Source organism: Coptis chinensis, chromosome 9 (assembly GCF_015680905.1).
Source record: "Coptis chinensis isolate HL-2020 chromosome 9, ASM1568090v1, whole genome shotgun sequence".
Taxonomy (NCBI): Eukaryota; Viridiplantae; Streptophyta; class Magnoliopsida; order Ranunculales; family Ranunculaceae; genus Coptis; species Coptis chinensis.
The window spans coordinates 31,862,786-31,879,725 of NC_141464.1; positions in this window are offsets into that span (position 1 = coordinate 31,862,786).

A 16,940-nucleotide genomic window follows, 5' to 3' on the forward strand; every position below is an offset into this window, starting at 1 on the left:
TATAGGCATAGTTACTTTGTTATCAACCACTCTTCCAGAGCGGAGAGTGGTGATGGCATTAAGGCCACCTACGATTGTAGTTTCCGTACTATTATTACTGTTTACCTCAAAGGCTGTGTTTGTTGTTTTAGGGTTTGTTATCGCTTGTCCTGGAAACACGCCTTTTAGTTGGGTTTTCTCTTGGGCTAATTGTTGTATGCCCTGATTTATGGATTGTAAGATCTGTTGGTTTGATTGAGTCATTGATTGGAAAAGTTGTTGGGTAACCTGTATAAAGGCGTCGATACGATCCGGTTGTGTAGGTGTAGTAGTCACAGGTGGTGCGACTGGAACTATCTCACGTTGATTATTTATGGGTGGGTTGTGATAGTTACTATTGTTAACCGGAACGATACCTCTATTGGTATTATAACTATTATAATTACCTTGACCTTGTGCTAGACCTTGTCGTGGTTGCGCTTGGTTGTTATAATTATTATAATTTCCCTGACCTTGTCCTTGTCTTTGCCTAGGTGGAGCTTGGTTATAGTTGTTTGCTTGCCTAACATTTTGGTTATTAAACCCTGGAGGTGTAACTTGTTGATTGTTTCGCCAACTAAAGTTGGGATGTTGTCTCCATAGGGCATTAGGAATAGGATAGCTATTAATGGAGCAAACATTATCTTGCTCTAATTGTTGTTGTTCATAGGCGAGAGGACAATAAGAGTCAGAGTGCTCAGGACTCAAACAGAAATTACATGGGTTGGAGTTTACATTCATGACGGGGATAGGCTTTTGTTGAACAGAAATAGCCTCAACCTTTTTAGTTAGAGATTCGATTAAATTTTTAAGTTCTGGATCGGTTTTCATCTCAAACATACCGGCGGCCTTAACTGTTGAAGAAGAACTAGCAGAGCGGGGGATATCATCACTACCCCCACAATTGTTATTGAGTTTAGTTTGCTCTTCTAAAAATTTGTAAGCCTCCGAGGCTCCTTTACTTAGGAAACTACCCCCATTCATTATGTCAAGGACTTCTTTATGGTGATGTTGAAGTCCTTTGAAAAAGGCACGAACTAGCGTGTCTTTTGCTAGGTTATGGTGTGGCCTGGACACTCTATAAGCAGATCGGTGAAACGATTCCAAGCCTCAGAAAATGATTCATGAGGATTCTGTCGAAAAAAATAAATCTTGGAAAGCATCTCATCCGTCTTTAGGGGTGCGTAAAAATGTTCCATAAACAGCTGAACAAGTTTAGCCCACGAGTCCACAGAGTTAGGCGTTTGGGCAGTTAACCAAGACGCTGCCTTATCGGCTAAGGTGAAGGGAAATACCCTCAGTTTAATTTGTTCCGCACCAACCGTAGGATGATGGAATGTTGTAAGGACTTGTTCAATCCTACGCATGTGTTGGTAAGGTTTTTCATGGTCTAAACCATGGAAAACGGGTAACAAATTAAATATGTTTGGGGAATTGAAAATCCCCACCGGGTCCGCTAGAACGATGCAAGATTTAGGGCTATCGCTCAAGGCTTTGTAAAAGTCGGAGAGAGGAGTCTCTCTTTCTTCAGCCATTATGTCAGGTGTGGTTGGTGGGATAGTAGCTAGAGGTGTAGTGATTGGTATACTCGATAGATTTGTTTGTTGACGTTGACGGTTAATTACGTTGGTGTTTTTCTCCCACCGGACCTTAATCTCATGCAAGTCTAAGTCTAAACACGACAACACTCCAAACAATCTTGATATTTTAGTATAAACCTCTAACCGGAGATGCGAGGTATGGAAGAAAGAAAACCGATAAGCGTCCTTGCTTCGCTTTTATGAGTAGCGTCTTGTGTTGGCGTGTTGTTCAGTGTAAATAACAAGTTAGAACACTGAAAAACTTAAAAATCGGGTTCAAAACAAACCTATAGAAACCGGAAAAATTTAGCTTAGGTGCGGGCGCCGCTTAGCAGGAGCTGTGTCGCGCCCGTGTAACTTCAAGTTACAGTGTTTTAGGGCGGGTCGCGCTCGAGATGGGGGCGGGTCGCGCTCAAGGTTCCAAGCGTTTGGGTGCAGGTGCGCTCATTTTGGGCGTGGTCGTGCTCCGTATATTTTTTTGCGGAACTTTTCAAAGCTGAAACGGACAACCACAGTATGAATCAAACAAGGGTGGGTGGGTTTAATGGGACTTAAAAATGAGTAATTATACTATAAAAACAATGCTAAAGTGAAACTAAGATGGCAGCGGCGCCATTTGATAATTCATAAAACATAAAAGAAAATTGTTTACCTACAAAATGAACGATGAAACTCAAAACGTAAGTAAACTAAAACTTATACGAGTTTATATTTATCAATGTTTCTACTCTCAATTCTATCGAAATAGAGTGGAGTAACAAATTCGTTCCACTCCTAGTTCTCTATCATGGAATGATTTCATAGTTAACTAATCGGTCTTAAGTCTAATGAGAGATTTATGAGGGGAATTCTATACTACGAGGTGAATTAAATTAACAACTTACGAATAACAAAATGCTAAGGAATACTGACTGTGAATCTAGATAAAGAATTAGAGGGGAATTGATTCCACCTCGAATCCAACTTAATCACCTAGCATAGACTGTTGTAATCTAATTCTTACGTTCTTACGGTAAGAATTGCTCGTTCTAATCCCTAATTAACATGGCATTTCTACCAATTATAACTAGCATGTGAGGTCGTCCACCCATTCTCATGGCGAAACTCGACCTTCTAGAATGGAATAGACTCTACAACGATTCTACACTTATACAACTAAGCTTTCATCAAGGCTTCATCAACCCCTCTAATGGAGGTTTAGCCTTGATTCATCAAACCATTATTTCCCATATTATTATAACTAAACATCATATCAAAATTCTAACTTGACTAATTTAACTAACAATACTTCAATCTAATTTAACAACTCAGAAATGATAATCAACAAGAATTAAAACTAGATCTATAATTTGAAATGACAAAATCGAAATTGATAAAATAGCTATTTTATTTATCAAACTAATTAAGAACAATGATTCTAAGAGTTTAATCTAAAACAAGAATTTAATTGAAGATAAACTAAATTAAAAACAATTAAATCTAGATCTAGAATTATCTATATTTTTAGGTCTAATTAGCTACCATTAACAAAGAGCTAAGCTTTAGTTTTTATATGTTTTCAGATCCAAAAATCGTGAATGGGCTTGGAGCCATGTTTTGGGCCAGAGAATCAGGCCCAAAACCCAATTCTTTCAGTCCAAAAAGGCCTCTTCAGCTGCAGTTGGCTTCAACAGACTTTTCATCCACTTCTGCTCCTCTGATTGGGTCAAGTCTTAGACCATTGGAAATCTCTTTCCGAGCCGGTCGTTTTGACGTAAGGTAGGCCCAATTCCGAGGTCTGAGTCCAAAGATATGGTGTTTGGAATTCTGTTGACTTTGTGCACTGTTTCTGCCTGCGTGGACTTTGACTTTTCATATTTTGACCGGGCTTTACAGAGGCTTTGTCTTCTTGAAAATTGGCCTTTAATCACAGAACTCCTTAGCAACTGACCTTTACTCTTTTATCTCGCTAAAGTGGCACATTTCTACACATAATGGACTTTGAAGCCTGAAAAGCATAAAAACACGTAATCAGTATTAACTCTTAATTATTACTCACATAATTGGTCTAAAAGTATGACTGTTACAGGGTTAAAACTACAGTTTTGGGCTCTTATCAGGTGAGAATTAAAATTTTGCAATATTTTAATTACAATATTTGGAAAGTTTATATGTGAATTATGGTGATTCTAGGTGAAAAGTATATTTTTATCGTTTAAACTGGCTAATGAAATTGGAAATTATAAGTCATGACCAGGATTAGTAAGACTTTTAGACTAAGTTTCTATTACTAGAAATAGATCTAACTGATAAAAGTCTTAGTCTAGAGTAAGTTCATATAATACACCACTAGAGGAATTTCAAATGAAAAAGCAACTTAAACTTCTACCAAACTAGAGGATTAGTATAGAGACTTGACCTGTGAGACTTGAGCCTTTCAATTTTAATTTCTTGGAGAGTCTTTACGTAAATCTGAGTCCAAGTTGACTCAACCATTTTTCAGTGCTTAAATTCGTTGTGTAGTCTCATTTATTCTTGATTTGGTCAATCACGAGGTGGCATGAACTGGGGAGATAGCCATTAGGTCTTGTAGTCTATTCAAAGCGGAATATCATACTGATAAGTCAAGTAGTGAACCAATCAGCCTTTATCCCACCTAGTAGGATTATCATATTAACCACTTTTGAGCCTTATATATTAAACCTTTTATTCTTAAACCAATCATCTTAAACCCAACTCCAGATAAGGAGTATATCCCATATTCTTACCCGTATCCATATTTCTGAGGATTTCTAAAGAACTAAAGAGAAAGCTAGAATGAAGAAGATTTTGAAGGAAATTTTACCAAAGTCAAATGAAGAAAATCATTCCTTTTGCTCAACAAAAAAAAAAAAAAAAAAAGAAAAGAAAAAATATAGAATAAATAATTGAGCAAAAGTAGTGATAGAGTTCAAGTGTTGCAGTCTACAAGTGAAGAAAATTTCCAAGAAGACAAAGTCTTTAGTATATTCTCAGAAATTTTTGAATCCTTTTTACCCTTTTCTTGTTAACCTGTCCTAAGCCCTGTTTTAATACCCAGACTTATCACTAAAGTATGATATGAAGTGTACAATAGGTGAGAGGATGCTAAAGTGAAGGACCCGACACTTCAAATGTGATTGACATTCTTTCCATGAGACTTTATTTATATATTTGAAAATTTCCGTCTTTCTGACTAAATATGTGGGATGCTCTATTTTTTACTCATTTCCCTGCATATAGAAGTAAAATAGAAAACTTATCTGAGAGAGATTTCCTTGTGAGTGTATGAAATGGTGAGATTTGAAGTCGAAATATTAATCCAAAGGTGAGGTAGAAATTCCGTTGCTTGGAAAAGAGAAAGGAATCAAAATGGTTAAAAATGAATAAGCTCTAGTTAGGATGATTAGTCAGTCTTTTCTATCTTTATGAATAGAACCTTAGCCTAATGTTTTATGATCATGGGCGTGATAAGTAATAACCTTTTGATTTAGACATTTTAACTGAAAAAGTTGTTTTCTCTAGATTTCACCATAGTTCATATGTAAAATTGATTTTGTGGGTATATCAACTAAAAACCCTCACGAGGCTATAACTTGTCCTTTAAGGGTAACTTAAAGGTTTAAGGCATTGTTGCATATGGTAAATGCAACCGCGATGCCTGCGAAAGTGAGTTAGTTTATTATTTAATTAGTATTGTTAGCTTTGAACACTTCTCTAGTATAACATATATTTGCTAAGAGACTAGCAAAATGCTAGTTGGGGGTTGTGATAAGTGCTCAAAAGTAATGATTTATAACCCCAATTATGTGTATGTTAGTCTCCATTTTATATTTAAATATTCTAATATGATGCAATTTGAGTTTTTGTAGGTCAAAGAACCTAAATATGAAATATGGAGGGAAAAGAAGTCAAACAAGTCAAAAAAAGAGTCTTTGGGAATCTGACTAAAGGCCTAGGGCAAAAATGTCATATTTGTCTCCATAAGTGCCAAGCCTAATGGGACTCTAAAAGAGGATAATAATTGAGTTAGAAGAGTCTTCAATCTGATCTCAAAGCCTTAATTTCGACTTCATAGGAAGATGAGATCAACATGGAAAAGAAGTCAGAGTTTCACAAGAATTAGGAAACTTAAAGCTGTCAGAAGCTGCAGCTTGGGAAATAGCATGTAGGGTAAAGTGGGCCACGTCCAACTTTGGTCCAACCAAATTTAACTTTTCCAGGATTGCTTCTAGAAAGATTACAGAGAGTTTGACACCAAATAAACATAGGATTCGGATCTCTATCCAGACGAGCATGTAAGCCAATATATAAGGCACAAAAACCTCAGTTTACATCATCTAGGAAATTTAGTGTTTGCATCTTAGATCTAGAATTAAGAGAGAAGAAATTTCAGACCTTTTCACCATTAATAGCTATAAATATTATTCATTTTCATATTGTGTTCATAGCATAGTATGAGGGGATATTCTCCCTTCTCTTGGGAGGGGAGATGAAGCCTTTTTCGTATGTTTTAGTTTAGTTCTTCTTCTATCATGTTTTAGTTTAAATCCCTCATTGAGTTTCTTCTTATTCGTCCATTGATCTAACGCTCCTGTGGAGGTTAGGAGGTCTTAGGGTAATTCATGATTGTGTAGAGCCAAATACCACAAACCCTAGATTCTTTTCTTCTAGTTTTTAGTGTTCTAGTGTGATGATTGGATTCTTTATGGCACCTTAATTAGTTGTATGGTTAATGCCACATGTGGATTTTCCATGGCACCTAGAGTTGTATATTGAATGTCACTTAAAGCATAATTTGGTTTGATAGAAGATATCATTGGAGATTGAAGAAGTATTTGATGGAAAGATAGAAAGCACATTGAAAGCCACATATTATCATCATGGTTATGAGCATAAGGTTTGTAGGTATGGTGAGTTTCTATTGGTGATTTATATTAAGCATGATAGGTAGATTTATTAGACTAATTATATGATTTTGGTGGATTCATCTCTCCCAAGATATTCTCTCTCTTGATTCATATTCATATATTTAATTTAGTTTATTTTATGCATAGTTTAAATCTCAAACCAAATCAACTATACATTCATCATTACTTAGCCACATCTTTTACTTGCATCCATTAGAGTAATTTAGATTAGGAATTTCTATTATCATCACTTAGTTATTTAGAGTAGGATTGATACCTTGCTAGCCACTATACTAATCAATATATATTAGGCTAAGTAAGATTTGCAAAAGATACGTAACACAAACAACGACACAAATAATTACGTGTTGCGTGCTTTTTCACTTTCATGAAAATCCTCCATTTACTAACAATGGGAGTTCTGAAAGGTTAGGGTAGTAAATCCTCCTCAGTTTATAGTATTGAGAATAGAAGCACTACATCTTGTATTTTTTCTTATTCATTTCCTATTTTAGTAAAATCCTCTTTAGTGAGTTCAAAACAAGGAAACACTCTGGTTATATCTTCTATTCGTTCCCTGAAGGTTCTGTCTCTCTGGTCTCCTTCCCCCATACCTTTTCTATGCATTTTGGTTTGTCCTTAGAATGGCTTCTACCCCTCTCGGTTTGGGTAGTGGAAGACACCAGGTGTTCTTCTAAGGTGAATCGTCGACCTAAGGTGGTAAGAATAATGTGACAGCATCGTTAGCTACACCTATTGACGTTCCTTCTTCTTCTATAGTCACTTCAGCAGGATTGAAGCAAACTTGTGATTTATCAAAGATCCCCATCCCTTCTACGAAAGGGGATAAACCATCCATCAAAATACCGTTGAAATATGTTGAAAAATGTATTGAAACATGTAAGCATGCGCTGGTGGGACAGTTGGATATGCAAGTATTAACGCTGGAAGCTATTAAAGTTGAGGTATATGCAAAATGGGGACTTTCTAGGTAAGTGATAAGAGCCCAAAACTGTAGTTTTAACCCTGTAACAGTCATACTTTTAGACCAATTATGTGAGTAATAATTAAGAGTTAATATCGACATGTGTTTTATACATTTCAGGCTTCAAAGTCCATTATGTGCAGAAATGTACCACTTTAGCGAGATAAAGGAGCAAAGGTCGGTTGCTAAGGAGTTCTGTGATTAAAGGCCAAGATTGAAGAAGACAAAGCCTTTCTAGAGCCCGGTCAAAAGCTGAAAAGTCAACGCGGGCAGAAACAGCACACAAAGTCAGTAGAACTTCCGAAAGCTGTATCTTTGGACTCAAAACTCGGAATTGGGCCTACCTTACGTCAAAACAACCAGCTCGGAAAGATCTTTCGAATGGTCCAAGCTTTGACCCAATCAGAGGAGCAGAACTATACGAAAAGTCTGTTGAATCCAACTGCAGCTGAAGAGGCCTTTTTGGACTGAAAGAATTGGGTTTTGGGCCTGATTCTCTGGCCCAAAACATGGGTCCAAGCCCATGCACGATTTTTGGATCTGAAAGTATAAAAACAAGAGCTTGACTCTTTGTTAAGGGTAGATAGTTAGGCTAAAAAATAAGTTAGGTTAGGAAGCTAATGTTAATGGAGTTTAGGGTTAGAAAAAGATAGATCTAGATCTAGTTTTGAGTTTTATCCCATTAATTAATTAGTTTCCATACCTTATTTTAATATAGATTATTGAATCATTGTTACTTTTCATTAGATTAATAAAGTTAGTTGTTTTTTATAATCTAGCTTCATTTTCCATTAAACATCTATTGCAATTCATTGATGTCATTATTAGTTTAATTAAATTATTGCATGATTAGTTTCCATTGAGTTTAAATAAGCAAAGTTCAAATTTTGATATCATGTCTTGTTTGAATTCCATTGGGAATGATAGCGTAATGATTCTCGGCTAACCCTCCATTAATTTGAGGGGGTTAAAAAGCCTTGATGAAAGCTTGATTCCGATTATTGTAGAGTCGTCGTAATTTCCTTTCCACTCTAGAAATGATTAGTTCACCATGAGAATAGGTGTAATCATTCACATGCTAGTTATGAATTGGTAGAAATGCCATGTGTAATTGGGGATTAGGAGTAACCATATTGTTCTGCGAAGCAGTTCAATTCGGATTACGACGATTCGTCGTTAGTAGGATTAAGTCGAGTTAAGGTGGAATCAATCCCCCTCTAACTCCTTATCATAGAATCAACGTAGCATTCCCATAGTTGTTCTAATAGTCGACTAGTTGCATCTTGTGGGTAGTTGCATCGTAGTCTAGTTGCCATTTCGTAAATCTCTCATTAGACTTTTTAGTTAAGATTATTTATACGTAGAGAACACAGCATACGGAAGGACTAGGAGTGGAACGAATCATCTACTCTACTATATCTCATAGGATTGAGAGTAGAATCTTTGATAAAATATAGGCACATAAGAAAGTTTTAGTTTACTTACGTTTTGAGTTTTATCGTTCATTTCGTAGGTAAACTATCAATTTTATGTTTTATCAGTAAGGTAAAGCTTACACCATTGGGAAAAGGCTTTGTATTGTTTAAAATGGACAATGAAGCTGATTTCAATCGAGTACAGTTGGGTGGTCCATGGATTATTACAGGCAAGCCCATTCGGTTTATGCTCTGGATGCCTAACTTTTGTACAGAGACATAGAAACACACTTCTGCTCCTGTATGGGTTAGATTCCTAGGTCTCCCTCTTGAGTATTGGGAAGTAGAAATGCTTATGGCAATAGGTAGAGGGTTGGGAGGATCCATTCGGGTAGATAAAAACTCTGTTGAAAGAGTAACTATTTCTGTGCGAGTGTGTTAGTGGACATTGATCTCTCTGAACCGATTCCTGACAAAATTTTGGTAGAAGTGGTTGAGATTGGTTATGAGTTTTGGCAAGAAATTCGATTGGGGAAAATGCCAAAATTCTGCAACCACTGCAAAATAATTGGTCATACGATTAATGAATGCAGAAAAGTGACTGGCCAAAATATAACCAGTGACAAAGGTAATGAAGAGGTAGTTGAACCTTCGCTTTCCAAGAGTCAGAGAAAATGGTAAGAAGGAAAGCTAGGGAAGCAGAAAATTCTCGAGATACTCTAAGCGCAGAAGCAGAACATAGAGATGATGTGCATACTGTAGAAGTTATACCAGTGCAAACTGAGGAAAATAATCCAAGACTTGCAGACCAATCTAGGGAACCTACTACCCAGTTTAGTAATGCAATGGTGCAGTTTGACCTTGATGAGTTGGCCACAGTACAAGAGTTGGTGATGCTGGACTTGGCATTTGCCAACTCTATTCCTAATGCTATGTTGGGTGCTGATGATTCGATCACTATTGGGGATGAAATGCTCTATGTTTTGGATCACAACAGATTTTCTACTCTTGAAAAGGAGTTAGAAAGTGTTCTTGACCCAAGTGAGATTTCTGAGGAGGAAATTGAGCACTTTCAAGATGAGGTTACTTTGAATGTGAATTCTTTGCTATCCCCCCTTCCGTTTGGTATTGTAACAAGGGCAGGTACAAAGAGTGGGCAAGGCAAAACTCCTCAAACTTTGAATGCGAATTCTTTGCTAGCCCCTCCTCCATCTAGTGTTATAACAAGGGCAGGTACAAGGAGTGGGCAAGGCGAGATGAGACAAAGTGTTATCCCCAATCAAAGGATAGCATCACAACAGAAAGTGTAGCATGGAAGTTCATCTGAGCAACCAAGCAGTAGTAAAAAAAGGGGTAAGCCCAAGGGGGCAAAAAATAAATGTCATTAATGTTTACACCAATCTTTGTGTGGAATGTGCGGGGCACTAATGAAGTTCAAAAAGCCTAAGAAATGAATAAAATGAGAATACAGAAGAAGTTGAGTGTGTTTTGCTTGCTAGAAACTAAAGTAAGGCAGGACAAGTGTGAACTCATTCGGAATATGTGTTGTCCTTAGTGGGAACATATGAATAACTACAACAAAGATCCTTCATGCAGAATATGGATATGTTGGGACCCAAGTATACTGCAATTTGTCAAGATTATGGAATCCGACCAATAAATTCATTGTAAGGTAACCCATATACCTTACAATTAAGTGTTCTTTTTTACAGTGGTCTATGCTAGGAGTGCTAAAGTTGAAAGATTAAAGCTATGGCAAGACATTATAACTATCCAGAACTCTATTAATCTTCCTTGGATGTTGTTGGTGACTTTAATAATATTACCAAGGCAGAGGAGAGAATCGGTGGGGCACTTATGCACCAGAGAGAAGCAAGTGATTTTACTGATTGTCTGGTAGCTTGTGGTCTTTCTGACTTAGCTTTTAATGGTTTCTTCTTTATCGAGAGCAACAAGGTGGATGGGCCTGGAAAGATTATGACCAAGATTGACAGATGCATGGTTAATAGCCCATGGCTGGCACGATTTCCTTCCTCTAAAGTGGAAATCCTGCCACATGGAATCTCTGACCATTCCCCTATTATTATTTAATGGAATGCACAGAGCATAAATACATCACCGTTTAGATTCAAAAACTACTGGGTGGAGCAACCGTAGTTTCATATTATTCTTAAAGAGGTATGGAAGACTGAAATTTTCACCAATCCCATGTATGTTCTCATGCAGAAACTAAAGCTTATGAAGGAAAGATTAAAGCCATGGGCCAGGAAGAATTTCTCTGATCTTCATGGCAGAGTTATAAAAGCTAGAGAGGAGTTATATGACATCCAGAAGTAGTTGCAGGACAACCCTTTCAATCTATATCTAGGACAAAATGAAAAAGCTGCTCTTAACAAGTACCAAATGCTTGCTAGAGAGGAAACGTCTGAAATTCAGACTAAGGAGGATAGTGAATGGATGATGGAAGGCGTTAAATGGACTGCCTTTTTCTTTAATCTGTTAAAGGAAAAGAGAGCTAGAAGTGGTATTTGGACTCTTCAAGATGCATAAGGTGACACAGTCAAAGGGCAAGAGGTTTCTAATATGATTGTGAAGTACTATAAAGGGATTCTTGGGAAAAAGGGGGCGAAGATCTCTTGTCCTGCTTTCTTTCAAAACTTATTTGTCAAAGCCACTGTCAGTGATACTATTTCTTTGGACTCTGAAGTGACGGATGAAGAAATCAAACTAGCTCTTTTTTATATGGAGGACAATAAAGCTCCTGGCCCAGATGGATATACTTCGATTTTCTTTAAGAAATGTTGGGCTATTGTTGGTCAAGATTTTGTTTCTGCTATTAAAAATGCATTTAGATGTTGTAAATTCCCTAGAGGAGTCAATGCAACCTTTCTCTGCCTTGTGCCTAAAGTTAATAATCCTACTAGGGTAGAAAATTTTAGACCAATTGCTTTATGAAACACCATATACAAGTGCATGTCTAAAGTTATCACTAATAGATTGAAATTGGTGATTAATGATTTGGTTTACTCTAACCAATCAACTTTTATCCCTGGCAGGTCCATTCAAGATAACATCTTACTGTCCCATGAGCTTTTGCGAGGATATGAGCAAAAACATGGTAATCCGAGGTGTTTTATTAAAGTGGATTTAAGGAAGCCCTATGATATGGTTAGCTGGGACACTGTACAAATCATGATGAATACTTTCAAGTTCCCCCATGCTATATGTAATTGGATCCAGATGTGTGTATCCTCTCCCTCCGATTCAGTTATGATCAATGGCTCTGCAGAAGGTTTCTTTTCTGGTGCTCGAGGCTTAAGACAAGGAAACCCTATGTCTCCATATTTATTTGTTTTGGTCATGGAAATCCTCAGTTGTATCCTTCTAAGGAGCATCAATGAGAAGAGAATCCAATTTCATCCGAGATGCAGAAGAGTGAAACTCTCACATTTGGCCTTCGCTGACGATGTCCTTCTCTTTTGTAAGGGGGATAGTAACTATATCTTGGCAGTTAAAGAGGGTCTAGTAAAATTTGGAAGGGCTACAGGCCTTAGTATTAATACTCACAAAACTACCATTTTGACCGGCGCTTTAAATCATCAAGATGCTTTATCTCTTGCTTCTCTGTTAGGAGTCAAGTTGGTAAAACCTCCGATTAGGTACTTGGGACTCCCTCTGATCTCAGGGAGGTTGGGTATAAGAGAATGTCAACCACTAATTGAAAGAATTATTCAAAAGGTCACTAATTGGAAAGCTCGACAACTCTCTCATGCCGGTAAAGGAATGCTAATCAAGTCAATACTCTTATCTTTCCATGTTTTCTGGGCGAGAACATTTATCCTGCCTAAAACGGTTCTGGAACAAGTGGAGAAAATCTGTGCTCGATTCTTATGGTCTACTAATGGTTCATAGAAAGCTTTTCACCATGCGAGTTGGTGTACTATGAGTAAACCAAAAAGGGAAGGAGGCCTTGGGTCCTCAAGGCTGCATAGATGGAATCGAGGAGCCTATTGTGGCTTAGTCTATAAGGTGGCTATCAAGGAAGACACTATATGGGTAGATTGGACTTGGCAGCAACACATAAAACAATAATTCTTCTAGACTATGAATACCCCGAAGGATTGCTCTTGGACTTGGCGGAACATTCTAAATGCTAGAAAGGATGCTATGAAGCTTATCAAGTATACAATTGCTAATGGGGACAACACCCTTCTTTGGTATGATATTTGGTGTGGCACTTCACCTCTCTTGTTTAATGCTAAAGTTGTGTCAACATGGCAACTCCTTCTAAATGTCAAGGTTAGCTACTTGTTAGATAATGGGCAATGGAACAACCTAGTGCTACAGATCCCAAATTCAACTATGAAGAAAGAAATACTCTCCACCTGTGTCTAAAGGCATCTCCCTCAGGACAAAATTATGTGGACTCCCCACCAGAGTGGAATCTACACCTCTTGTAGTGCCTATACTGCACTTAGTCCAGAAAGGAATGAAGTGCGATGGTCTAGTTTTGTGTGGGGGAAGTGGGTACTGCCTAGGCATTCCTTCACATGCTGGCAACTGTTTTCCAACAGCATACTTACCCAAGATCGTCTGGTGCATAAGAAAGTGTTAACTTATTCAGTTTGTTGTCTCTGCAACAACAGTAGAGAACACTCTAAGCATCAATTCTTCAAATGTGCTTACTCCCAGCAAGTCATCTCCAAAATCAAACAGCTTCTTGGCATCATGACGGATTTGAGATCTGCTAATCGAGAATGGTCCTCTATTTTCAGGCTTTATAAAGGACAAGAAATTTGGGAAGTCCATAAAGTCTACATATGTGTTGCAGTAGATGCATTATGGAAAGAGAGAAATGGCCGTAGGTTTCAAGGTTATTCCAAGACAGCTTCGGCCATCTTTAACAAACTGGTAAGGGACCTCAAAAATTATCTTGTTGTTCTTAGGCCTACTCTAAAAGACGTGCATGTGTCAAGAGACGTGAATGATAGACTTGGGCTCAACATGCAGTTCAAGCCCAAAAGCCTTAACAGATGTTCTTGGGACCCTCCCTTAGAGAATCGAGATAAACTTAATGTTGATGGTAGCTTGAGCAGTCGTGGTACTGGGCATGGTGGAACGATCAGAGATAGATTTGGTCAGGTTGTTGCAACTTACACAGGAAGTGGAGGAATGCTATCAGTGCTTTTCCAAAAACTTTTGGCAATTGAAGTCAAGTTAAAAAGATGTTTAAATGAGAGGTTGTTGAAAGTAGAAGTTGAATCAGACTCTTTAAGAGCAGTTAACGTGATTAATAAGCAGGAAAAGCCTCCTTGGTACTGCCTGGACGTAGTCATGGCTATCCAACTTTTGTGCCCTCTTTTTGAGTTCATTTCCTTTCGACATGCAGTCAGAGAAACTAACCGGGTAGCAGACTTTTTAGCTTCTATTAGCCAAGCCTTTTATGTAAATTTTTCTTCCTTTATACCACCCCTTGATGAGACCTTCAACAACATTGTTGAAGAGGATACGCAAGGGAGAGTTTATGTAAGAAATTCTTAAGTAATACAACAGGTGAGGGCCTACCAAACCCTAACTTAACTTAAAAAATAAATAAATAAAACTCGTACTCAAAAGTCGTGATTCGTAATACTAGTTTTTAAAAACAAACCATAACTGGTAATCTCAGGCAACTTTCGTGTCGGCTCTTTATTGAACCCAATCTAGTCAGACTGTGGCTTCAGTTATGTGTGTGTTGGTGGATTTACTACACAAGATATAATGGGAAGGTTTATCTGATTGGACACTGGTGGATGGTTGAACTAGGTCTCTTTTGTGGATTTTGGTAGTTCTGATTAAAATGGGGTGTAACCAAAGCTCTGTCCTGATTGTTGTAGGTACCTTGTCCTTGTCTGAATGTATTTGGTGGTTTGACAAACCCTGGAGGTGGTTGGGTTTGTGGCTTTAAGTGTTGCCTCCATGGTGCATTTGGTACATTGAAAACACATACTTCTTCTGGTGGAAGTGATGGTATGATGGTGAGCAAGGGACAATTGGTATCTAGTTTAAGTTGAGATAGAAAGTGCATGGTGATATGTGTAACCCTTAGTAACACATAACAGATCCTCAAACCGCCCTTAGAAGAATGGAGATTGCATACTTCTAAGGGTTGGTCTATGTGGAATCCATTGCCCGTTTTTTTTTTACTTTTGAAAAATCACATGACTATTGATGCATCGAGAACCTTCTATTATGAGGATGGAGAAAAACAACTATTTTGAAAAAGAAATGTAAAATAAAGAAATGAAAAGTGTATACTCGCTCCATAGGATCACACTTACTCAAACAACGAGTAAAAAGGTTTTATAAAGAACACACGAGATATACATGGACTATGGTTCCGACACTTACAACCACACACTCCAAGTGGAGTAGTCCGGTTACCTTAAGGATGCACCCCCATGGAATGCATTGAGAAAACACAATGTGTCTTTATAGTCAAGACTATATGTGGGGTCGTTTTAAGTCAGATTCCCCAAGACTATATGTATATGATGGATGATATGTTATTAGATATATACTAATAATCTAAACAGTTGGGGATCTTTATAGAAAAACATGTAAAAGCATACACCCCCAAACAGAATGAAATGATGTATTTGAAGTGTAAGATGCAAAATGATAAGAGAAAGTTTATGTAACCCATCATGAAACTTATGCAATAACCCGTCATGTTTGAATTGTACAAAAGAGTGTGAGGTTGGTAGTGGATGTTCTTCAGGAAGCTCAGATAATGCAGAATATGATATACTAGGCTTTTGAACTACTTGAATGATGGGTTCATCAACGCATTCTTTCAAGAACTCTAAGAACTCTTCATCTAGCTTGGGTGTATCTACAAAATTGGGATTAGTGTCGACATCTTTAAGAAAATCATCGATTTCGTCCATTATTAAGTCCACAATGACCACACTAGATTGGGATCCACATGCCACCATAGATTTTGTTTCCTCTTTTTCTGGCACTTCAATCAAAGGCAATTGGCTTAGGTGCGAATTTGAGATTTCTTTGAAATGGTTTAGTGGTGCAGTCCTCATAAATTGGCGGATTTTTTATGAATGGAGGTTGGATTTCAAGAGGTGTTAAATTGGGATAGTGATGATTAGGTGGTGGTTCTTCACATGATCTCGAGGACTCAGAGAATTCTTCATCTAGTTTTGGCTTTTCCACAAGATTATGGTTTATATCTGCAATAGTAAGGATGTCACAAATTTGTTCCATCTATAAGTCTTTAACGACCAAACTAAATTAAAACTCACTTTCCACCATAGTATTTACTCCCTCTTTTCCAAGCACTTCTTTTTCTTTATCCTCTCTTGCTAGATCTTCATAAATTTTCTCAATGTTATTTTCTAAATGTGTCGAGTCCAATACATGCTCTTGAGTTTCTTCTGCCGGATTTTTCTCATTTATGGGTGATGACGCGTTAAGGCATGTGAGGGAAACTGTAACTTTAGAAAGATATTCATCGTCATAAGATCTGGAATTCACACGATAGTCAGGTGGATGGTGATGGGATTTTAATTGGTCATTAATATCAGGATGGGCTTTAGCAATGGGCGTTGTTATAGTAACACCTTGTTTCTCTTGTTGGATAGGTTCTGGACTGGGTGGAAGGATTTTAGTCTTAGATGTGGACTCTTTTGAATTAGATTGGAGAAAACATAAGGAAGTTGCTATTTGCTGAGTTAGTATTGTCTGCATAGCCATTTCCTAGTAGAGTTGGTCTGTGATTGATGGTGGAGTGGAATATGAATTTGATATGGATGGTGATGTGAATGGTAATGGGTTCTGGATGAAACCTCACTCTAACTAACCATATGGATATATGAATGGTGGTTGACTATTTGTGGTGGAACTTCATGAATTGTCGGCATGACTAGAAAACTCTTAAGTGTATCGGGTACTAGGAAAGTTTGAAAATTGAGGTTCGTAAACGTAAAGATTTCCCATAGTAGACTCGAATTCGGAATATGATGGATAATGGCATAACCAA